Source organism: Trachypithecus francoisi, unplaced genomic scaffold (genome assembly GCF_009764315.1).
Source record: "Trachypithecus francoisi isolate TF-2019V2 unplaced genomic scaffold, Tfra_2.0 Lachesis_group0, whole genome shotgun sequence".
Taxonomy (NCBI): domain Eukaryota; kingdom Metazoa; phylum Chordata; class Mammalia; order Primates; family Cercopithecidae; genus Trachypithecus; species Trachypithecus francoisi.
The window spans coordinates 32,239,024-32,264,737 of record NW_022681453.1 but is presented as its reverse complement, the minus strand read 5'-3'; the positions used below and the strand labels follow the sequence as shown (position 1 = coordinate 32,264,737).

Here is a 25,714-nt window from a genome sequence, read left to right as displayed (position 1 = left end):
AAGTGCCGCCTAGGTGTCTGCCCAGGTGTCAGGACGAAGTACCGTGTGCACGCCACACTGCCCACATGTGAGCCCCCGACCCGCAATTGGAAGTCACATTGTGCGCCCGGGGAACTTGAATTCGTCCAGCAAAGAGAGACCATAAGATCAGTATGCGAGGGAATGGAGGAGAGTGAAACAAACCGAGAGGAGCTTTAACCCATGTACATATTTTAGAAGCACCACCCCAAGTTTCTGGGTTTCCACTGCTCCTGGAAGTGATTCATTCACCCCAAAAATAAAAATCTGATTCATTTTTAACTTGAGTTGTTAGTCCTTCTCTCTTTATGGTTGTCTTTTCTTGGACAGGACGAGACCCCAGGGAGTAGGAGAATATAAGGAATTCCTACAAAACATGTTTAGAAAATACTGTTTTCGGTCAAATTTTGTTCACTAAATTAAGCACTGGCCTACAAAACTTAGCACCCCTCCCCAACACACACAATATTTGCTTAGCGATAGGCTACAGATGGCAAAATAAAAGGCTACTTAATGACCTAAAGCATTCAAAATACTTGAAACAGTAGCAGACCACACCAAACGCTTTCAATAAGTGCTGATATTACTATTTTCTCAAATTGATGTGATCATTTGAAGCCTGAGCCAAAAACAATGATTCTGATCAGCATGTTTCACACTGCAGTAGTATCAACTCCTGTAATGTGTGTCAGAGATGCTTGCTCCCAAGTGCTTTCTCTGACTAGATGGGGAGGAAGTGTAATTATTCCTTTTTTTTTTTTTTTACCTCAAACATCTGGTGTGACAGAGGTGGCCAACTTCTTTGTTGGTCCAACTTGCAGAAACACAGAAAAAGTTCACATAAGCATAAAAAATTAATAAAGAAATGTTACTGCAACCCAAACATAAGGTGGGACTGGTAAAGAGGGTTTGGGGTTCAAAATTTAAAAGCGCGCGCACACACACACACACACACACACACACATACATACACACACATTTTTATTTTAGAAAGATTTAGAAATAAGTCTGTAAAATTTTTTCGTGGATTGCATGCAAACAAGTCCAAAAAGTGAAACCATGGTTACTTCCTGTCCTTATCAAAATAACCAAAATAGTAGAAATGATTGGAAAGATTTAATTTTAAAAATCATTTCTAAAGCTTTAACTTCCTCCATAAGACTATCAATGAGAAAAATGCACAAGAGTAAAACATATAATCCCCTTGACAGGAATAGAGTTCCCTACTAACTTTTAACATAGCTTACATGACCCCTGTGTAGATTTTCAATTTTTCATTCACTCCAAATCACTACAAATCTGAATAATTACATGAAAACACCCAATCTCTGTTTTCCTAAAGTACACAATTTATTAATTACTTGGAATTTTGAAATTCTACACTTAAGAAAAATGAAAATTTGGATTTTAACGGCATTTGAAGCTACCATTGAAAAGAAAAGCTTGCAGCCACCAAGCCACATAGATAAAAAAGGGCGCTTGCTTGTTAAGTACAGTTCTTCAGATCCCTGAAAGTACAAAGTGAGAACAAAAATAAGGAGAATGGCAAACATGAAGTATGGTCCTACCTCCTCAAAACATTTGATTTTCCTCTTTTGGATGTAAAACTACTTCAAGATTCACTAATATGACTTCTAGCCAGTGGGGATCAATACAGCAACTTAAGAGTACTTCAACTTCTTTCCCAATTCCTGCTTGATACCTCTTCCTTTCTTCAAAGTTTTTGATTGGTTTAATAAAACACAACCGGGCTTAAAATGAAAAATATTAAGTATCCTCTTGGCATTATGATCGTTACTAAGGGAAATTATTACGAATAGCAGCTACCAATTATTGAGTTCCTCAATACTCAAAACTAATAACAGCTATCAATCATTGAGGAATCTCATAAATAAGCACTATAAATAAATGTCTTATATCAAACTGAGCAATTCCGCTCAATTCTTTAGGAAGCTTACTATCAAACTGAAAAGGATGTGCAGACAAGAGATTGACAGGCATTTCCTGGTATTTCTCCAACCAGTTCTCTTTTGCTGCAGCCAATGCATTTTATCCACTCTTTCTTCACCCATTAAAAAAAGTCCTAACTCCTAGAAATGTTCTGATATCCACGGTTGTTAGAGGTTTCCTTAAAGTTGGAATGAGCCACCAAAAAAAGTCAAAACAGCAAGCTCAGACAGTGCATCTGATATTTGAATTTTGGCAACTTTTAAAAGCGTTCCTTATGCAAAGCACACTGTTTATAAACAAGAGTACAACAGAAACCCAATACTTAGCTGTATTATCTACAGGCCCACAGTAAAGAACTTGATGACCTCTTACCTAGATAATCTTCCCTTTCCATACCACCAAATTATAAAAAGAACATAAATATATATAAATTTTTTGTGTGTGTTTGTGTGTGTGGAGATGACAAGGTCTCACTATGTTGCCCAGGCTGGTCTCAAACTCCTGAGCTCAAGCAGTCCTCCTGCCTTGGCCTCCAAAAGTGTTGGGATTACAGGCATGAGCCACCACACCAGGGCAATACAATATATATTCACTTAATGCTATTTTAATATAGTATTATGCCTGTATAATATCAATCAGAGATTCTGCCAGTACATTTCTGATGATGCCTTGTAACTCTGAGGAACTTCACTGCCTGCAAACTGAAGTAATATTCATTTTATATGGCTTGAGTAATGAGTATTCAATGTATCCAACAATTCCTGATTGCCTGCTACAGACCAGGCACTCTACTAGGCACCAGGGTGAACATAAGATAGTAATTTCACTGAGTATGTGAGAAAAGTAGGAAGTAGGGGAAACAATTCATCAAAACACTCTTGTGGAAAAAAACTGTCACCGCCAACTAGATTGTATATGGCTTAAGAACTGGGCTGTCAGAGGTGAAGTACTGCAAATTCTGTGCATTTCATCCCTTCCAAGGACGTATTTAAAATGTGGTCTTATCTCATCACCCAAATTTAGGGATGTTCTCAGTAGATGCCAAGGGTAACAAGTCTCTCTTTACAAAAAGGATTCTTTGCACTCATAAAATGTTTTGTTCAAAGGCCAAAGGTATCACAATGTACAAAAACAAAATAAAACAAAAAGTTGACCTTTCCAACATTAAATCCAGTTTAATGTAAAAAGGCAAAAACTATCCAAAACATTTCTAAGATGCAAGATCCCACACAACCATTTTTAATTGGAAAAAACCACCAGTCCCAATACAACATTTTAATAAACTTGAAAAGCAGTAAGTATAGTATACTTATCTGTTAAATTACAGGGTTGGTAACAGAGATTCTCCATTATCAACCCCAAAGGACTGAAGTCATTTGAGCAGCAAGAAACTCAGATCCACTGAATTAGGAATGTGTTGGCTTTGGTTTCTTTATATCCTCCTAAAATTGGCTGAGCCTTTGTTCAAATCCTCTCACTCCTCTGACTACATCTTTCCCTTTCCTTCTTTCTTCTCCAGAGAGAGCCAGGGCTGTATTCTGTACAAGAGGCATGCCTTTCCTTAACTATGCTCCCTCTAGTGAAATACCTTATAGCTTGTCATGAATATCAGTATTCCAGTAGAGGGAGAAGAGTGAAAGAGTAAATTGAATTCATCAGCTCAGTGGTTGGAATTGATAGCAATCAAGTGCAAAATTAGGAATAATAAGGACAGTTGCAACAGTAAGGACTTAAAGACATAAATAGCTTTTTAAAAACTTAACCTGTATGCATACTCATTCTACAGTAAAATGTATCATTTGCTAAACATCTCAAAGCCTTGAATTTTTGGATTGTTTTCTTAATCATATGTTTGCATGTACATATGAACTCTCCCAAAGAAACATTCACCAGTAATAGTAAATTGCTTGAAAAGAAAATTTGAAAATACACATATAAAAGGTAATAATAAATTACAACATAAAAGGTAATTAATAATGCCCAATGTTTCTAGGGATTTAAAACTGGATTGTAGTTTTATCACAAACTTGATTTGAAAGGCTGATTTAAAGTCTTTGGGCTGAGGAGTTTTTTAAAAATAGAAAGTTTTAAGTTATAGAAAAGGAATGGAGGCCACGCGTGATGGGCTGATGCCTGTAATCCCAGCACTTTGGGGGGCCAAGGCTCAGGAGTTCAAGACCAGTCTGGGCAACACAGTGAGGCATCGTCTCTACTACCAAAGAAAAAACAAAAAACAAAAAAAAAAACCACAGCTAGGCATGCAGGCATGTGCCTATAGTCCCAGCTACTTGGGAGGCTGACAGGGAGGACTGCTTAAGTTTGAGAGATAGAGGCTGCAGTGAACTGAGATCGTACCACTGTATTCCAGCCTGGATGACAGAGCAAGACCCCATTTCAAAAAAAAAAAAAAAAAAAAAAGAAGACAAGGAATGGAAAAGTTGGATGAATATTCAGCTATAAAAGGAAATTGACTGTATAGAGTTCTAGTATACTGCCTCAGCTACCATAAAATGCGGGTTAAACACACTGTTAAACATAATTTCCCATGTACCTTTTCACTGACAATGCTGTAAATATCACCATTTTTTTGGGTTCAGCCATTAAGAGCATGGGTTCTAGGGCCTATCTGCCCAGGCTGAATCCCACTTCCACCATTACAAGCTGTTTAACTCTGGGGAAATCACTTAGCCGCTCTGTGCATGTTTCTACATCTATAAAATGAGTAAAACAAGAGTAACTACTTTATGAGGAACATTAAGAAATTAACAGTGCAAAAGCACACTGTGTCAGCTATTATTATTAGCACCACGCTTGTCACACAGTAAGCCCTAATTCTAATCTATGTATGCTATACTATCAGACGAATCTTGCTGAAGTATGGCTTTAGCCATGTTAGTGATTGCTCTAACATTTTTAGGGGCTCTCCACTGACTGATGAAATAAATAAAAACTTCTCTCCTGGCATTCCAGGTCCTCTACAGTCTGCCTCTGCCTCAGCTCCACCACTTCTACAGTGTTCATTTGCCTCCTGCAGGTAGTCTATGGTCCAACCTAAATGACAAATTCAGAACTTCAAACATGCCCCCACCCCAACTCCACCCAACTCCTGGATCCCAAGTCTTTGCTCATATAGGTCACTCCATCTATAATAGTTTCCCTCCCTTGGCTGAAATCCTGCTGTTCACTCAAAGTTCTTCCTCAAATTCCATTTCTTTAACAAACTCTTTCCTGAACCCTCTCACTAAGCACACGAGAACTCATCCCCACGTCTGTATCACAGGACTTCATGGATTCAGAGTTAAGAGTATATGCTCTGAAATCAAGGTGACAATGAGACATACATTTAGTCTCCCAGCGATCAACAGTTTGCATTCCCAACATAAGGGTGTTATTTAGAACCTGGAACCCACTTTCCCACAAACCATAAGATGAGTTGTAACCATGTCTCCAAACTGGTCAGCAAAATGCCTTTGGGGTGAACCCAAGGACTAACAATGCAGGTGTGTTAGTATAAGAGGGAAAGAATAACACAAATGTTTCTTCCTCCTTTCCTCAGCCAAGGTCCAGCTCTAAGCAAAGCCACAGATCCAGCAAACATGGCACCCTTGACTTTCCCCCATTCTTTCTTTGCACGGTGGTCCAGGAGCCTATCTGGGTTTGTACTGCTTCTCAAAAGACAGACTGTTCACAAAAATTTGCACTCCCTTTCCACCTCCAAAGTAAAGCTCTCCTATTCTTGGTAGAGTTTTCTTTGGTAGAGTTTTCTTGGTAGAGTTATTCCTGCAGATTTAACTATTTTTCACTAAGTATGTCTATGAATGCATACAGTTATCTGTCCTCCTCTCCTCCCAAGTACACACGTAAAGAAATATGAAGGGTAAGACCTTACCCAAATTACTTCTAGGTGTACTGGTCCATAAACCTTTCTTCCTAGAAACACAATTACTAACCACACTCTTATGGTCATTCTGATTTTAAACGACATCATCTATGGCTCAAGGCAAATATTTATTTTCACCAATTTAATCTTTTATTTTAACCAATATTCTCTTTTGATCAACATAAAATTTTCAAGACCTTGAGACCTTGATCCTCTGTCCACTTCCTACTTTGCCCCCGCATCTACATCAAGGTGTTCTAAGTGAAGGAATTTCAGGAGTGGAAAAGGGGAACCAAAACAAAATTGCTCCTGGTGAGAAATATGCCTTTCCTGCCTTCCAGAGCTTGCTCCATCTCTTTGGAAAACAGGTATTTTCAAAAAGCATGAGGATTTTTCCAAATGGTTTCTGGGGCAGTGGCAGCAGAGCAACAATCACAAGCGGGCGATTAGTGGGCTGGAATCTGACTTATCAGGTATTTCCTTTTAAAAATAGAGTCAAGGCCGGGCGCGGTGGCTCACACTTGTAATTCTAGCACTTTGGGAGGCCAAGGCAGGCGGATCCCGAGGCCAGGATATCGAGACCATCCTGGCCAACATGGTGAAACCCCGTCTCTACTAAAAATACAATAATTAGCTGGGTGTGGTGGCACATGCCTGTAATCCCAGCTACGCAGGAGGCTGAGGCAGGAGAATCACCTGAACCAGGGAGTCAGAGGTTGCAGTGAGCCCAGATTGCGCCACTGCACTCCAGTCTGGCAACAGAGTGAGACTCCATCTAAAGTAATTAATTAACTAATTAATTAAAAAAATGGAAACACAGCCAAATGGGTAAATTGAATGTCATCAAATTAAACTTCTGTGCTTCAAAGGATACCACCAAGAAAATGAAAACCCACAGAACCTACACATTTTTACAAATCATATATCTGATTAAGGGACTTAAACTAGAATGTAGAAAGAACTCTTTCAGCTCAGTAAATTAACAACAAAAACAAAAAAAGAAGTTCAATATCATTAGTCATTAGGGAAATGCAAATCTAAATCAGAGATACCACCTCTCACCCACTAGGATGGCTGTAATAAACAACAACAACAACAACAGAAGAGAAAATGAAGAGTGTTAGCAAGGATATGAAAAAACTAGAATCCTCATACATTGCTGGCAGGAATGTAAAATAGTGTAGCCATTGTGGAAAACAGTGGTAGTTACTCAAAAGCTTAAACACAGAATTAGCATATGATCCAGCAATTCCACTTCTAGGTATACACTCAAAAGAACTGAGAGCAGAGACTCAAAGAGATACTTGTGCACTAATATTCATTAGCAGCATTATTTCTAAAAGCCACAAGGTAGAAACAACCCACATGTACATCAACAAATGAATAACACAAATTGTGGTATATCTATACAAAGAATATTATTACCAGGTGCGGTGGCTCATGCCTGTAATCCCAGCACTTTGGGAGGCCAAGCCAGGCAGATCACGAGGTCAGGAGTTCAAGACTAGCCTGGTCAACATAGTGAAACCCATCTCTACTAAAAACACAAAAAAATTAGCCGGGCATGGTGGTGTACGCCTATAGTCCCAGCTACTTAGGAGGCTGAAGCAGGAGAATTGCTTGAATCCAGGAGGCGGAGCTTTTGGTGAGCCAAGATTGTGCCACTGCACTCCAACCTGGGCAAGAGAGTGAGACTCCATCTCAAAAAAAAAAAAAAAAAAAAACATTATTCAGCCATAAAATGAAGCACTGATACGTGCTCCAAGAAGACAGACAACTAGGTCACAAATTATTTGATTTCATTTAGATGAATTATCCAGAATAGGCAAATCCATAGAGACAGAGAGCAGATTAGTGGTTTCCAGGGGCTGAAGGAAGAGAAGATGGAGAGTGACTACTTAGGAATGGGATGGGGTCTCCTTTGTGGGTGCTAAAAATGTTTTTGACCTAGATAACAGTTATACAATCAATACTGTGAATACATTAAAAACCATTAAATGTACAGCTTAAAGGGGTAAATTTATGGCATCTGAATTACATATCAATAAAGCTATTTTTTAAGCCAACATTAAAACTTGGAAAATTTCACAGAAAATTCCAGATTGACTTTTCTTGAAAAAATCCTAAGTAAAATCTGACACCACCAGCCACAGCATTCCTCATGGGAACATGAGTTGGAGATGAAGCTGGTCCTGGAACCCATCTCTGCCACTACCTAACTCTGGACGTTGGCAGGACAATTTTTTCATCTGTACCTCAGTTAGCTCCTTTGCAAAAGGAAGATAACAATAATATCTACCTCATGAGCTTATGAAGAGTCAATAAATTAATATGTTCAGAATAGTGCCTGGTACATATTAAGTGCTCAGTGTGTGTTAGCTACTTTCACATTTTATAACAATTCATCCTCTAATAAAGGTATGTAACCGTTACTTTTCAGCTTTTTGTTTTTACAAATAAAATAGCATATAATGTAATGGTCCAAAAAAAAGAAGTGCAAGACAACCAAGATAAACATTTTTTAAAGAAACATGCAAAAAATACTATGAATCATATGTGCCTATTTTTGTGAAAAAGTGATGATGATGATGCTAAGTCTATGTAAAAAACAGTCTAGATAACTCTGGATTTACCATATGAGAAGGGGTAAAAGAATTAAAGGTGCTTTAATTCTTTAAACTCAAAGGAACTTTTTATTAGCATATATATTCATATAATGTTTAGATTTTTTATCAACATAGTTTTATAGGCCGGGCGCAGTGGCTCACGCCTGTAATCCCAGCACTTTGGGAGGCCGAGGCGGGCGGATCACGAGGTCCAGGAGATCGAGACCATCCTGGCTAACTCGGTGAAACCCCGTCTCTACTAAAAATACAAAAAAATCAGCCAGGCGTGGTGGCGGGCGCCTGTAGTCCCAGTTACTCGGGAGGCTGAGGCAGGAGAATGGCGTGAACCTGGGAGGCGGAGCTTGCAGTGAGCAGAGATCGCGCCACTGTACTCCAGCCTGGGTGACAGAGCAAGACTCCGTCTCAAAAAAAAAAAAAACCATAGTTTTATAGTCAGGATGATTATTTTAAAAGATGATTATCCTTTTATGAAGTTTTTTTTTAGAAGAAGAAGAAACTCTAAACTAATATTGAAACTTTTGTGAGATTGTCACAAAACTCTGTTAGATGAGTAGCAACGGCATAGACTGATAAAACTACAGGCCACTTCCTTTGCTTGAAACTTCATCTTTAGTTGCGATTCCCAGGGCAGCAACCTCTCTTGAGTTTCCTTCTTCCTCATGGAGTATATGGTGCTATATTTATAGCTGCTAAACTCCTTGGCCAGTCAGTATCTTTCAATACCTAGCCAAACCTTTTCCCACCCTTAGCATCCACCACTGCCCCTTACCAAGACTCCACTCTAGCTAAACTACCTTCTCATGTCTAAGACATAAAGTACACATTTCTGAAAGTCTTTCTAAATGCCATTATTTTTAAAACACAATTCACATAACTGAAATTCACCATTTTCACCATTATTATTTATTTTGAGACAAGGTCTCGCTCTGTTGCCCAGGCTCAAGTGCAATCCAGCTGGTGCAATCACGGCTCACTGCAGCCTCAACCTCCAAGACTCCAGTGATCCTCTCACCTCAGCTCCAAAATAGCTGAGACTAAAGGCACATGCCACCACACCTAGCTAATTTTTGTACTTTTTAAATAGAGACAGGGTTTCAAATGTTGCCCAGGCTGGTCTCAAACTCCTGCACTCATGTAATCTTCCTGTTTCGCCCTCCCAAAGGGCTAGATTTACAGGTATGAGCCACTGCACCTGGGCTTTAACCATTTTAAGTGTACAATTTAATGACATTTAGTACATCCACAGTGTAGTACAACCAACATTACTATCTAGTTCCAGAACATTTTCATCACTCCGAAAGGAAACCCTGTATTCATCAAGCAGTCACTGCCCACATTCCCTCCTCAACCCCCGAAAACCACATCGCTTTCTGTCTCTATGGATTTGCCTATTCTGAATATTAAATGAAACCACATAATATGTGGCCTTTGTGTCTAGTTTCCTTCATTTAACAAAACGTTTTCAAGGTTTATCCATGTTGGAGCATGTTATCAATACTTCCTTCTTTTTATAGCTAAATAATATTCCACTGTGTGGTATACACACATACAATGGAATACTATTCCATCTTTAAAAAGAAGGAAATCCAGCCAGATGTGGTAGCTCACAACTGTAATCCAAGCACTCTGGAAGGAAGGCCAAGGTGGGAGGAACTCTTGAGCCCAGGGTTCAAGAGTTCCAGACTAGCCTAGGACACATAGTGAGACCCCATCTCTATTTTTTTTTTTTTTTTAAAGAGACCTCCTGTCATTTGCAGCAACACAGATGAACCTGGAGGATATTATGTTAAGTGAAATAAGCCAGGCCCAGAAAGACAAATAGGACACAATCTCACTTATATGTGGAATCTTAAAAAGTTGAATTCATAGAAGTAGAGAATAGAATGGTGGTTACCAGAGGATAGAGGTGAGGGGTTTAGGGAAAGTCAGTCAAAAGGTACAAAATTTCAGTTAGGAAGAATGAGTTCAAGAACTTCAGCTGCAAAACATGCTTACTATAGTTAATAACAATGTATTGTATTCTTGCAAATTGCAAAGAGACTAGATAAGTGTTCTCACAACCAAAACACAAGTATGAGAAGTCATGCTTACCTTAATTAGCTTGATTTAAGCCATTCCACAATGAATACATATTTCAAAAGAATACACTGTACATGATAAACATATCCAATTTTTACTTGTTAATTAAGAAAAAAAGGTAAGTGCCAATTCAATGGCAGGGATATCTGTCCTTTCGATTTATTAATTTATCCCCAGTGCCCATAAGAGAACATAGCATGTAGGTTGGCACGCAATAAATCTTTGTTGAATGAACAGATATTGGGCCTACAATCTGTTGCTGAGAAGAGGTTGCCACATTAGATGGATCATGGACTGGATAGTTTCTCACAGTTCCACCTGGCTCATTTTGTTGAATGAACAGATATTGGGCCTACAATCTGTTGCTGAGAAGAGGTTGCCACATTAGATGGATCATGGACTGGATAGTTTCTCACAGTTCCACCTGGCTCATTTTATTTCCCCTCTCTGGTCTCTCTGGTCTCTACAGACTTTTGAACTTGTGACTCCTCTTCTTTCTTTGCTTCCTGGTCACTTACTTCCTGGCATCATATTAATCTTTTCATTGGTATAATATTCAAAAAAGCCTAAGTTATCACTGCAGTCCATGTAAATCACCTCCTATTCGTCTCCTTTTCCTCCCAGGGACAATCCCCATACACACAGTAGAAACTCCATAAACAGGCACTAAAGAGCTCCTCTGGCATTCTGCCAAACATGTTTCCTCTTAGCTTCTCCCTATACTCCTCCATTGTCAGTGACTGGACACCATACAGGAAAGCCTGTTTCTCTCTTCTCTGGCACCTTGCAGACATGACACAATGAACAACATTCAATGTGATGACTTCAATGATGACTGAAAGATATCTCTGCATATCCCTTCAGCTTTAGTCCAGAAAATTTTAAGAGACTGTTTTCAAGGTGGAGACTTCATAGCTCCCCAAATTGTTCTTTTAAACATCTCAATAGTACTAAAACACTTTTTGTGAAGCTGTTTCAGATTGTTAATTGTAAAAATGTTATCTTTTATGTGTTGTCTGAAATGCTACCATTTTTCCTATAGTTGCCTAAAACCTGATTGTGGCATCACATTTGTTACCTAAGTATGTAAGATAATTGATTCCAGAGGCTGAAACGCCTTTCATCTTGTTTCCATTCTGTTCTGTTTTAGTCTTTAATGACTCATCTTAAACTGCACCTTAACTTGTAATTTATCTCATTCCTTTCAGAAGCAGGAGAATAATTTTGTTGTTTTTGTTGCGTGCTTTTTAAGATAGGGTCTTGCTGTCGCTGGGGCTGGTGTGCAGCAGCATCATCATGGCTAACTGCCTCAAGCTCTTGAGCTCAAACGGATCCTCCTGCCACAGCCTCCTGAGTAGCTGGGACTATACGGCATATACCACTGTGCTTGGCTAATTTTTAAAAATTTTTTGTAGGCCAGGTGCGGTGGCTCACGCCTGTCATCTCAGCACTTTGGGAGGCCGAGGAGGGCGGATCACGAGGTCAGGAGATCGAGACCATCCTGGCTAACATGGTGAAACCCCGTCTCTAATAAAAATACAAAAACAAAATTAGCTGCACATAGTGGCAGGTGCCTGTAGTCCCAGCTGCTCCAGAACCCGGGAGGCGGAGCTTGCAATGAGCCGAGATGGCACCACTGCACTCCAGAATAAAATAAAATAAAACAAAATATTTCTAGAGTTGGGGGTGTAGCTATGTTGGCCAGGCTGGTCTCAAACTCCAGAGCTCAAGCAATTCCTTCCACCTCAGCCTCCCAAAGTCCTGGGATTACAGGTGTGAGCCACTGTACTCAGCCCTGTTTTTTTTTTAATCAAAATTCCTCCAGGAATTTTCTGCATCGTATTATGTGAAACTTCACCACTATCCTCCCCAAAACAGTAAATGTACAATGGTGGACATGCAGTGAGAAACTCCATTAATGTGCCAGGCATTGGAGGCTCATGCCTGTAATCCCAGCACTTTGGGAGGTCAAGGCGGGTGGATCACTCAAGGTCAGGAGTTCGAGACCAGTCTGGCTAACATAACAAAACTCCATCTCTACTAAAATACAAAAATTAGCCAGTTGTAGTGGTGCACACCTGTAATTCCAACTACTCAGGAGGCTGAGGCACAAGAATCACTTGAACCTAGGACGTGGAGGTTGCAGTGAGCCGTAATCACACCATTGCACTCCAGCCTGGGTGACAGAGTGAGACTCTGTCTAAAAAAAAAAAAAAGAAAAAGAAAAAAAAAAGACACTCCATTAATGATGGCTGCTATTTTTGTAATGATCAGAGACTACTCATTACCGTAGAGCTGTCTGGCAGCCTGGGCAAAGGCACTGGGCCCAGAAAGTGTGCCTGAAGAATGCCTGCCTGTTTTACAATCTTGCTTAGGATCTTCCCTGGCCTAAGCAGCTAGGTCTACATTACATGGAAAGACAAGAAAACAGGAGCTGGGGGAATGGTGCTGGAAAGAAACAAGAGCACACTTTGGATAACTTCCAGAAAAAAGTGGGTATAGACTGGGAGAGAAGGAGGATTCTATAACTAAAGTCTTCCTGCAATGTGAACAAATTTGGAGGGCATGTTATTCAGCAGTTTTTGTGTTGAGAAACAAATACCTAATAATATCATACTCCTAAATTCATTGTCATTTCATTTTTCTAAGATCATATACAGGATTACATTTAACATTTGAGATCTTACACAGATGCCTTAAAATTAACAAACTATCATCCTTTGGTAAAACTCAAACTCTATTATAACCGGAAGCACTATATTTGTTCAACTGTGCTTGCGATATCAGAATAGCCAGTTACCTTTTCTTTGGAGGGTAGGCCAAAAATTCTGATCGATTTACCAATGGATCTTCATCTGCTGCAATTGTGAAAGCTTGTTCGTCTTAATTCGGTTCAGATCTACAAAAACAGAAAAAAGGCAAATGGATGAACCAGTGGATGGACAAAGCTAATCAGAAACATACAGTCTCATTGGTTGCCAGATATTCCAAAATTATATGTGCTTTGAGCTGTCAAACTGTTAAATTTCAAGACATTTTACCAATTTTATAACAAATGTGATTTGCGTGTGTGTGTGTGTGTGTGTTTTACAATGAACTTAATTGGCTATATTTACAATAAACTAAGAACAAATGACTATTCAATATGTACACAGTTAGCCTCCTGGGGCTTAAAATCATTGTATGTAATTTGCACTAATGAGTTTCCACTTAATTTTTAAAATGGCGATTCAGAAAGCCTGCTCCTATGAAACTTGTCAAATCACAGATTTTAAAAATACAGATTGAATAAGATTATTATTTGGAGAGCTCACGCTGTTCTTCTTTATCATTTCAGCAGTTTATAAAAGCAATTTTTAATACTTCAACAGGAAACAAAAATTCAATTGAACCCTCTTCCTGCACAAGGAAACTATGTGCTCCGTTATCTTCATAGTTGTGTGCATATATTTCAGGTAAAATGTGCTTTTTAATTAATTTGTAGAGGAGCAATGAGTTAAGGAGTCAAGAAATTACAGATTAACAAACCAAAGTTAGAAAATAAGCTGGTCTTCAAATCTCACATGCAGCAGAAGAGAAAAAGCAGCAAACATGGGCAATGACACAGCTATGGGGCAGATGTTGTCAAGGTATAAAGCACAAGACAGGCTGAGCTCATATGAAAAATTCACTACTCATATACTTCTCTCCCTGTAATCCTCACTGGCTATAAAGCAAGATATGGAGGAGGTAATATTGCTTTGCTCAATTTTTATTTATTTTCATGTACTCTAAAATGGTAACCAAATATTTCTATGGCCTGAGATCCTAAGATAGGAATAAAGCATCTCTGAAAATCAGTGGCTGAAATTATATGCCATGTTTTGAACATTTATTCATAATTATCTTTATTAGGTTTTAAGTTATTTCCAGGTCATATTGCTTCCCTCTCCCTTTTTAAAAGTGTCAATTTTATTCACTCAAAATGCTATTCGGTAATGCTTAAAATCATTCCTACAATCTTTATAAACCAGATGTTTCTCTTCAGATTTCTAATTCCTTCCCAGTCTCCTTTCTTTTTAAAAATTTCTCTGATTTCCATTTTAGTACTCCTTTTCTGCCTTACTTCCAATAAAAGCTGCTTTCTTGTTTAACATGTCTGTCCTGAGCCAAAATGCATTTCTTTGAATCCTAAATACTTCATAGCTATGCAAAAATCACTCAAAGCTAATTACAAATTGCCATGATAGAGGCAGTCAATAAAGACATTATGTTCACAATAAGCATTCACCACCCTGATGGTGATTCCTTCAGAGTAGACAGAAGGTGAAGGCAGAACAACACTAACATCAGATTAGACTCCGTACTTGATCTTATTTTACTAGGTCAAGCCATTTTTCAGCTTTCCATCTGGACACTGCTGCTCCTTCTCCAAAGTATCCAAGGAAGTCATCAGATTCAGCATACTATGAAATCTCCTTCAGGATAGTTTTGGTTTTAAAAGAATTCATCACTTAATAGTTGCATACTGTAAAAATGCTTTATAGGAAATCCAATTCTTAGAGAAAAATGATAGTTGCAGTTACTAAAAATAAACATTTAAAAACAGTAACTTCTCTACTTAGAATAGGGGTCAAAAGCCTTTAGTAGGGGGAAAAATCTATTATATGCTTGTATGTATTCTCTCATTTGATCTTCTAATAACCCTGTGTTCAAAAGAGCTGTTACTATGATCTCCATTTTACTGCTGAGGAAACAGACTGAGAAAGGTCATAATTTGCTCAATATTACCCAGCAAACAAGTGGTGTGAAACTAACTAGAATCCAGGCCTTTGGTGATATTTAGTTCCCTTTCCAGTACACCAAACTGCCTCAATGGCAACTTAATTTTGTTTTGCAAAGAGAAATAGTTAAAAAGAAATCATTTTAAAGAGACTTGGAAAATTTTCTTAGAATCATTAAACTTGATACCTTTTATTCATTTAACGACTACTATGTAATAAGCATTCAACAAATATAATTTTTAAAAAGATTTGTTTAAATGATGGTCAGTTAGCAGTGGGAGAGAAAGAAAGAAGACATAACTTGAAGCATAAGTTTATCAACTCTTTTTTTTTTAAGGAGGAGGGAGATTATATAAGACATCTTTCTCCTAGAGGAGCTCCCTAGCCTATGTTGACCCTTTTTTCTAAGAACTATGTAATTCTCAACTCCATGCCAAGTCATACTTGTACTATGGGGCTACAAACTACTTACTCCCATCTTTTTTTTTTTTTTTTGAGACGGAGTCTCCCTCTGTCACCCAGGCTGGAGTGCAGTGGCCGGATCTCAGCTCACTGCAAGCTCCGCCCCCCGGGTTTACGCCATTCTCCTGCCTCAGCCTCCCAAGTAGCTGGGACTACAGGCGCCCGCCACCTCGCCCGACTAGTTTTTTGTATTTTTTAGTAGAGACGGGGTTTCACCGTGTTAGCCAGGATGGTCTCGATCTCCTGACCTCGTGATCCGCCTGTCTCGGCCTCCCAAAGTGCTAGGATTACAGGCTTGAGCCACCGTGCCTGGCCTACTCCCATCTTTGTCAAAGCTGGACACAGGACACAAACTGAGACAGTCAATGTGTTCTTCTTAGAACGAGAAATTGAGATGAAGAGGGTCTAGTCTGGTGGAGGCTGCAAGCTACCTCTAAGTGCTGTTTCAGTCTATAGGAAAAAGACAGTCAGCAAAGAGAGAATGAAAGAATGAATGTGCTGCTCAGAGTGAATCTGACCCAAGAGGTCACTAATCTCCCGTTTCTCCCAGGAGAAAAAACGAGAGAGAAAAAGAGAAAAAGAAAGAGAGAGAGAGAGAAGAGAGAAGGAAGGAAGGAAGGGAGGGAGGAAGGGAGGGAGGGAGGGTCTCTGCACAGGAGTGTTCTTGGGCTTCCTTGTTACCGCCATAGCCCCTGAGTGGCCCAAAGCACTTCCTTCCCTAGGTTCCCTAGGGTTCTAAGAAGCCCCTGGCATCTAGGGTAAATGCCCCCCCTTTTCATGAGCTTATTTTTTGAACTGATTTGTGATAACTGCAAGAAAAAATGATCTTGTTCAAGATAGTAAAAAAATGTATTTTAAAAATAGAGCTATCACCAGAATGTGTTATAAAAGAATATACTACAGAAGTCCGAAGGGTTCAGAAACACCCCATCATTCATTTTAAACAGAGAAAAGCCTACAATGCTACATGGGCAGTGTTATATTGGCTTTTACAGGGAAAATGGCTTATTTTTGAGGAGTAACATTTCTGTGTGCTTTTAAGATTCAGAACTTTGTTGCAACTTAAGGCATAATCTGAATCACCTCTTGTTATGTCATCCAGTCTGTCAAAATTAAGTATAAATCTAATCACAATAAAGAAAAAAGGCTAAACCAAGTCAGTCTTGTTTTTAACAGAATAAACTTAACTTCTTAACTTATAGGCAAAATCACCAAGCTTTAATGTGAGACTGGCACTCTAGCTTCTTAAAGAGGGCATAAGAGGGAAGAAAAGGGGCTGGAGAAATGAATCCTACAAGGAAAACACAGTTGTGATCTTATAAATTAGAGCTTGTTGCAGGAGAGGGAATAGGGAGAAAAAAAACAAAGCAACCTGAAACCTTGAAGGCTGACTCCAATCTCTCCATTCTAGATATGAAAAGACTGAAACCAAGAGAGATGATCTCAGCTGCTTTATTTATTCAATAAAAACATGTTGAGGCTGGGGCACAGTGGTTCATGTTTGTAATCCTAGCACTTTGGGAGGCCAAAGCAGGAGGACTGCTTAAGTCCAGGAGTTCAAGACCGTTTGAGGAAGAGCAAGATGCCGTCTCTACAGAAAATTTTTAAAGACTAGCCAAGCATGGTGGCACATGCCTGTAGTCCCAGTTCCTCAGGAGGCTTAGGCAGGAGGATCACTTGAGCCTGGGAAGCTTGAGGCTAAGGCTGCAGTGAACCATGATCATGCCACTGTACTCCAGCCTGGGGCAACAGAATGAGACTCTACCTCAAAAACAAAACAAAACAAACTGAGAATGTGCTCCATGCCAAGTACTATGTCTGGCACTAGAATTGGCAGTGTTATTCAGTTAAGTCACCTAACTCCTAGGCTGTGCGTTTTTCTCTTCATCTTGATACTCGCTGCAAATGGAAAAGTCCACAGGCCTAAAATAGCCCACTTTTTTGTTTTCTATGTTGATCTTGGGGGGAAAAAATGGCTTTGTTGCTAATATTTGAAAGGCAGGAAGATTCACATAAAATTCCAAACTCCTGTTTCTCTGGGAAAATCTAAAACTCTGGCCACAGGGGCCAACTTTCTTGGAGGAGATGACTGAATGAAGCTGTGTTGCGAGCTGCCCTTTGTCACTGGGCACGTAATTTCCAAAGTACTCAGCTAGCTGCATCACTTATTTTCCTTTCAAACCTATCTCCTGTAGGTAGCCATGCTTGTGCCCCCAGAACTATACTGTCTTCCTAAATCTTTTCTTCCAAATGAAAATCGACCACCCAGATCCAAATTTTTTAGCAGGTTACAAAAAGGTTTAAACCAAGTTATATATCAACTGCAGACATATTCTCCGAAAATACAAATTAACATGGCATCTAGTTTATTCTCTCTCTTACGACCCCAGTTCCACCTTGCTTTCACTCTCACAGGCTTTCTCCTTGGCAAAGCAAATTTAAGAACGAAACTCTATACACAACTTCTTTTTTCAATGGTGCTACTGGGTATTTCCCTCTTCAAAGGTTAGAGGGTTTTTCTACCTACTAAACTACAGCCACTGCTCAGTTACTCCACTGAGGATCAAGTCAATGTGGAAACACACAAGTGGAGAGGGAGTCAAGGACAATTGTGAGGAAGGGCTCCAGTAACTCTGGCCTGGGTTTCTTGAGTACATTTCAGTCACTGTGGTCAGTCCTAGGGCTTTCCCAACACTTCATGGAATGCCTCACATGGAGTCTTATTTTTAAAGGAGCCTCCATTTTCTAACAGCTTCTATTAGTACATACCTACACAATGTTTAGTCCCTCTCCTCTCTCCAAATATGTTCAACATAGCCATCCTTCACTCTTTTGCCATTTCAGGATGCACAGTTCTCCCATCTTGAGCCCATCTCTCCCAGGCTTCACTGAGGTTAACTAGGTTCCCTCTTCTTCAAGCAAAGAAAGGTCAGCAAGGCATTTTTTTGTCCATTATTTGTCACTATAGGGCACCATTTCACCATTAGCCTAAAAGAAAACTAAAATATAAAATTCCCAGTAATTCTCCCATTTGTCATTGTGCAAAACCTTCATCAAGTCAGTAGATTTGAAAGTCAATTTATGAGAGCACATGACAATAATAATAGTAGGAGTAACTGACATTTACTGAACACTTACCACGCGCCCAGTAACAAAAAGTAAGCCTTTTACATGCATCATCTCACTTAGTATTCCCATCTATAACAAAGGAACTCTTTCTGTGCTCCTTTAACAGAAAACTGAGGCTTGTGAGATGAGGCCAATAAAAGCTGAGGTAGTGAATGTTAGAGTTGAGCTAAAAACCATTTCCTTCACTGCCATACACCACAATTCCTGCCTGTTTCTCCACACCTGCTGCTCATGCCTCCTTGAACTCCTTTCTTACTTTCCAAGTAACTCATATCCACACTTCAAACCCCAGCTGAGATGAAACTTTATCAGGTCATCATGCCTACTGCTCTAGGTGGGCTTCCTGGAGGCTGAGTCCGCAACATTTCATCCTTGGATCCCTAGGGCCCAGTGCCGTTAAGTGTTAATAAATGCCTGATGAATTGAATTGGATAAAATGGAACCACAGGTTCTGACGGCTACCCAGGTTAATATGTGCCTGGAGTGGGATGCTATGGCCTTGCTAAGAACTTGCAATTAGGCCAGTGGAATAAAGAGCTGCTCTGGCATTTACCTTTACTCTTCCCAGGCAAACTCACCTACGGACATCAATGCTAAGGAAGGGAGGAGGAGGGATAAGAGGCTAATTAAAGTCCAGTACTCCTGTTGACAGGAGTTGGGGTGTGTGTGGTGGAGGTGTCTTCAAGGTTGACTGGGAGGAGGAAAGCCTGGGGAACAGAGAGAGTTTGTCCCCCAATAGTCTACCAGGGGAACGTTAATCTCTTGTGACTGGCCTGGGGTTACAAAATTCTAAAATTTATATATATGTCCTCAGTCAAGTCATTCTTTGCTAGTCTAGCACGGTCCCTTAGGATAGATGTTAAATAAACAAATAGCATGCATTTTACTCTGAGGCCATACTTATCAACACTACCAATAAGAACAATTTTCGCTGAGTGCTTAACTTGGATGAGACCCTCTGCTAAACTCTGTACATGTACTATCTTGTTTAATCTCCACCACAGTCCTACAAAGAATACTTATAAGTGAGGAAATGCAGGTCTGTAACAGATAAATGGCTTGCCAAAGGTCACTTACCAAATGACTGACAGTAAGGGCAGTGGCTAGTAGGATAAATGTAGTTTTCATTAATAATGCTTGTAGAGTTTTTAATTCTTCTACTCTGCCTCTTTAAAAATTACTTCCTAAATACAGGCTGAGCAGCATACAACAAATTTCACTCTTCTCTAAAAGATCCAGGGAAAATGCTTCCACTTCTATTAAGCCTTTCTAAACACTATTTGTGATAGAGATTGCTAATAGTCATCTATATTTACATTCTCTGCCTGAGCACATACTTTGCTAAATTTCCCAATATTCATTGCAGTAAGGTCAAGACATGTGACTGAATCCAAAATGTAAATAAAAATGTTACGTAAGCCAGGTGTGATGGCTCACACCTATATCCCAGCATCTTGGGAGGCTGGGGAGGGAGGATCCCTTGAGGCCAGGAGTTCGAGACTACCCTGGGCAACACAGTGAGACTCCATCTCTATGAAAATTAAAATAAATAATTAGCCAGGTGTGGTGTCGCACACCTGTAGTACCAGCTACTTGGGAGGCTGAGGTAGGAGGATCACTTGAGCCCAGGAGTTCAAGGCTGCAGTGAGCTATGACTGCGCCAGTGCACTCCAGCTTGTGCAAGAGAGCAAGACGCCATCTCTTAAAAAAAAAAAAATGCTGGGTCCAGGCACAGTCGCTCGTCGCTCACGCCTGTAATCCCAGCACTTTGGGAGGCAGAGGTGGGCGGATCACTGAGATTAGGAGTTCCAGACCAGCCTGGCCAACAAGGTGAAACCCCATCTCTACTCAAAATACAAAAATTAGCCAGGCGTGGTTGTGCGCGCCTGTAGTCCCAGCTTCTCAGGAAGCTGAGAAACGAGAATCGCTTGAACCTGGGAGGTGGAGGTTGCAGTGAGCCGCGATAGTGCCACTGCACTCCAGCCTGGGTGACAGAGTGAGACTCCATCTCAAAATAAATAAATAAATAAAATAAAATAAAATAAGAAATGTTGGTTGCCAAACTTCTGGGCTAGGCCCATACAAACCTCTCTGGCTTGAGCCTCAGTCTCTCCTACCCTCTGCTGGTCAAATGGAAAGGGCTCCAAGCACCTGCAGGAGGGCAAAGCCATACAATTTCACTCTTGAATGACTGGGGGAATCAATAGCCTCCTTGCCAACACACTCTGAGCTTAAACAAGAAATAAACATATATTAAGGCACTGGGGTTTTGGGTCATTATAGCAGTCAGCCTACCCTTATGAAGTATTCTATCATAATTTTCATTTCACCAACAGCAACCGCTATAATTTATTGAAGGTATACTAAGTAGTAGGCATTATATTCTTTTATATACATTATTTTATTCACTTCTATGAGGTAGCAAAATCATACAGATAACAAAATCAAGGGTCAGAGATCAGTAATCATTTCCTCTTCTGAATATTAAAGCATTTACAGTCTGAAAGATTTCCAGAATAATTATGTAATACCTTGTTATACATGTTGCATTGATGGGTTAAGCAGTTTTTAAAGTCCTGTAGTTAGTTGAGATTTTCCTTTAACTCAAAACTTGTTTCCCTCATTTGGATAAACAGCTAAGAGGAGAGGGGCTGGGTCTTACATGTCTAAATTCTGTATCATTTTACACATTGTCTCATGAATATACAAATTAATAGATATAATTATATTCTTTATGCCATTTCTCATAGGCATGTATGCATTATGTCTCACTCCTTCTCTACTGTGTTTTGGTCAACAAACCCCTTGAGTAAATCTGACCAAGAAAATTGGCTTGCTACGAAGAGTTGCTTAGGATGCTGTTTATTTCAGGCCCATAACTTAATGAGTATCATTAATGCAATTTTTCAATACTGCAATTACATGCATGAATGTACATAAACACTTAGCAAAGTGGCTGGCATATAGCTGATGGTCAACAAATGATTGTTTCCCTTCTCCTCTATCCCAATAGCTACTTTAAGTACAATCATATGCTGCTTAAAGAAAACAAATGTGATCAAGAGAAAAATGTTAAGCTGGTAAGTAGAGGATGATTTTAATTACCAGGAATATTTTCCCAACTGGGAGGAAGACTGTCTAAAATGTTAGGAGCCAGGGCCAAACAAAAATCAATTGCTAGTTGCAAGATTATACTATTCATAAAAATCTGTCCTGATACAACCTCAGGAACATGAATTGTGGAGAAGCTGAGGAGCCAGTGCTTATTCACTGCCATGAGCTGCAGAATGGTATCCTGGGATTCACCTTCTGTTTGCTCAGTGCTATAGGTTTGACCATGTGGCATTCCCTAGAATCATGGCATCATTATTTGTAGCCAAACACTAACATGCCCTCCTATAGATCCTAGAATATTCTCCACATTTTGTCAGAAAACAGTATGCCAGCATCTGAAGATCTGATTTTTCTGAGGCTATTTCCAGCCCTTGCCTATCCATAGAACTCCATTTCCTACTTAAGATATTCGAAGAAGCTAAATGATGCAGACGCTTGATTTCGTATGGTGACATTCCACAGTTCTGTGACATAAGCTAATTAATGTAAATTAATTAATTAACGTAAATATTTCAACTGCTCTTCATTTAAATATCATGTTCCAAAAAGTCTCTCTCCTTTGAAGATTTCAAGATGAAATGGAGTACAAATATGGTCAGTTACTTTATTTGGTATAAACATTTGGACTTCTTATTCCTGTTCTTCATCAATTGTAATATCTACTTTGTTGACAGGATGGACTTTTCCCAGGGTAATTTTCCCTTTAACATCAGGGTATCATCCTTAACAGCAGGCAATAAGGTTAATGCTATAATCAGCTATTACGTCGGCATATTCGACTTTAGCTGCTGTTCAAATATAGCAACACAGAGTATGGAACACCCAAGCTAGAAAAATATGGTCTTAAAAATTAGTGAATCCAACTCTGGGTAACAACTTTAAAAAAATAAATATTCTTTTAAAAATTTTATATTCTTTTAAAAATAAAATTCTTTTTAAAATGCTAAGTGAAAAAAGCCAATTTTAAAAGATCACATTTATGTAACATTCCCAAAATGACAAATTTAGAGTTGGAGAACTGATTAGCAGCTGCCAGGAGTTAGGGACTGTGTGAGTAACAGGAATGAATGTGGCTATAAAGGGGTAGTACAGGGGAGATCTGATTTTTTTTTTTTTTTTTTTTGATACAGAGTCTTGCTGCGTCGCCAGGCTGGAGTGCACTGGCACGATCTCGGCCCACTGCAACTTCCGCCTCCTGGGCGATTCTCCTGCCTCAGCCTCCCGAGTAACCGGGATTACAGGCACTTGACACTACGCCTGGCTAATTTTTGTATTTTTAGTAGAGACGGGGTTTCACCATGTTGGCCAAGATGGTCTCTATCTCTTGACTTCATGATACGCCCACCTCAGTCTCCCAAAGTGCTGGGATTACAGGCGTGAGCCACTGCACCTGGCCAAGATCTTTTTAGTGATACAATAGTTCTGTATCTTGATTGTGGCAGTGACTACACGAAAATACACATGATATGATGACACAGAACCATACACGTACTTTAAACAAATGTTAATTTCCTGGTTTTAATACTGCACTATAGTTAAGACATAATAGGAGAAACTGGGTGAAGAATAACCAGGACCTCTCTGGACCATCTTTGCAACTTCCTATAAATTTATAATTATCTCAAAATAAAAAGTTAAAAATATAGCTTAAAAATGTTGAATTATAAACATATTTCACAGAATAATCTATTCAACTCATATTATTAAATAATATCCAAGCCTCTGTAAAAATCTCTTATCATCTGACTTTCCATTTTGTACATAAAGCAACTACTGATTATCCTGATGGGAGAAGGGAGTGAAAATAGAGGTTTTAGAGTTGGTTTTGCTATCAGGATGCTTACTGTTCATAACACTGTCAGTAACAGAATATTTTGGCAGTCAATATCTGGGTATTTTACAAAGGAGTAGGTAGCACACAATATGTAAAAAATAAAAACATGTATTTAAAGTCTCCTTATATCCTAAAATCTGTAAGATTTTTCCATTAAAAAAAAAGAGACAGAAAGAAAGGCTGAGAGCAGCAGTACACACCTGTAATCCCAGCACTTTGGGAAGCTGAGGCAGGTGGATTGCTTGAGACCAGCTTGGGCAACAAGGTGAAACCCTGTCTCTACAAAAAAATACAAAAAGTAGCTGGGTGTGATGATACATGCCTGTAGTCCCAGCTACTTGGGAGACTGAGGTGGGAGGATCACTTGAGCCTGGGAGGTTGAGGCTGCAGTGAACTGAGATAGTGCTACCATACTCCAGCCTGGGCAGCAGAGTAAGACTCTGTCTAAAAAAATAATAATAAAATAAATAATAAAAAAGAGATCCATCTAACAGATACTTTAAACATAATTTAAAAATAAAAAAAAATTTTGTGGTTTCTATGTGCTAATCAAGATGTCACTGTGCATATGATTATACGTAATTTCCAAAATATATTATTAGACTTATGTCACTACCAAACAATAGACTTTTTAAAATGTACACATGCAATAGTTTCTACAATTCAAATATCTCTCTGGCTAAATTAATACAAATTTTTGCAATGTGCCAATAATAAATAAGAGACAAAAAGAATTCTGGAAGCTGGGAGATGCAAATCAAGCAAAGCCAGTGTAAGTCATTTTCACTAGGGTTTCAGACAGAGATCTTTTATCACTGGTTGAAATATAACATTCTGGGACTACATCACAAACACGCCCCCTGATTCCCTGTATCTCACACCTAGACGGGCTCAACACCAGTTTGTCATGACTGAATCTAAAGAGACATTGGCAGCACTTCATAAATACCTTCCTGTTCGCTCCTTTCTATGGTGATGCAATTTGACCTACATTTCCAGTGCCCATTGAAACTTCATGGGAGGGGGAAGAGGAGAGTTTTTCATTTCTCCTACCCTCTGATTAACTAGGACAGCAAATGCCACTCAAGGGACTGCTACTGGGCAGAAGCAAAGGGGAAAAAAGTCATGCCAGTAGGAAATTCCACAGGAGGACATTTAGAAATACTGCGTTCTCTGATTCTGCAAACAAACTGTCATGGCTTTATAAGACAACAGCAAGGAAGAATTGCCCCACTTTACACCATAATAAGACCAGAACACTAAGGGCTATTTTATTTACCTCAGGCTCCCTATGGGATGAAAATTAAACTTGAACTATAGACTATTATCCTTGCCACAGTCTTTTTTAAAAATAAACTTTTAATTTTAGGATGACTTTAAATTTACAGAAAACTTGCAAAGATTATACAGATAGTTCCTGTAAACCCGACACCTAGTTTTCCCTACTGTTAACCTCTTATATAAGTATGGTATCTTTGTCACAGCTAATGAACCAATACCAACATGTGATTATGTATTTTCCTTCAGCTTTAAGGCATGATTGACAAAATTATACTGTGTAAATAGGATGTTTTATGTATATGTTATAAAATAATTAAATCAAGCTAATTAGCATATCTGTTGCCTCATTTTTTTGGGGGGTGAGAACATTTAAGATCTACTCTCAGCAATTTTCAAGTATACAGTATTATTAACTATAGTCACCATTACTGCATAACAGATTCCTTGAACTCATTCATCCTAACTGAAACTTGTACTCTTTGATCAACATCTCCCCATTTCCCTCATTACTCCCCCAACTCCCAGCCTCTGGCAACCATTATTCTACTCTCTGCTTCTGTGGTTCAATATTTTTACA

General features: G+C 39.2%; 1 protein-coding gene across 11 annotated transcripts in view; it reads right to left on the bottom strand.

The window, feature by feature from the left end:
- Nucleotides 1-25,714, bottom strand: part of ATXN7 (ataxin 7) — a 143,838-nt gene that overhangs the window by 95,420 nt on the left and 22,704 nt on the right. For all 11 annotated transcript variants that reach the window (XM_033210332.1, XM_033210321.1, XM_033210328.1 and 8 more), the window contains one exon: nt 13,355-13,453. The gene's annotated coding sequence lies outside the window, so the exon portion shown is untranslated. The remainder of the gene's footprint in view (nt 1-13,354; nt 13,454-25,714) is intronic.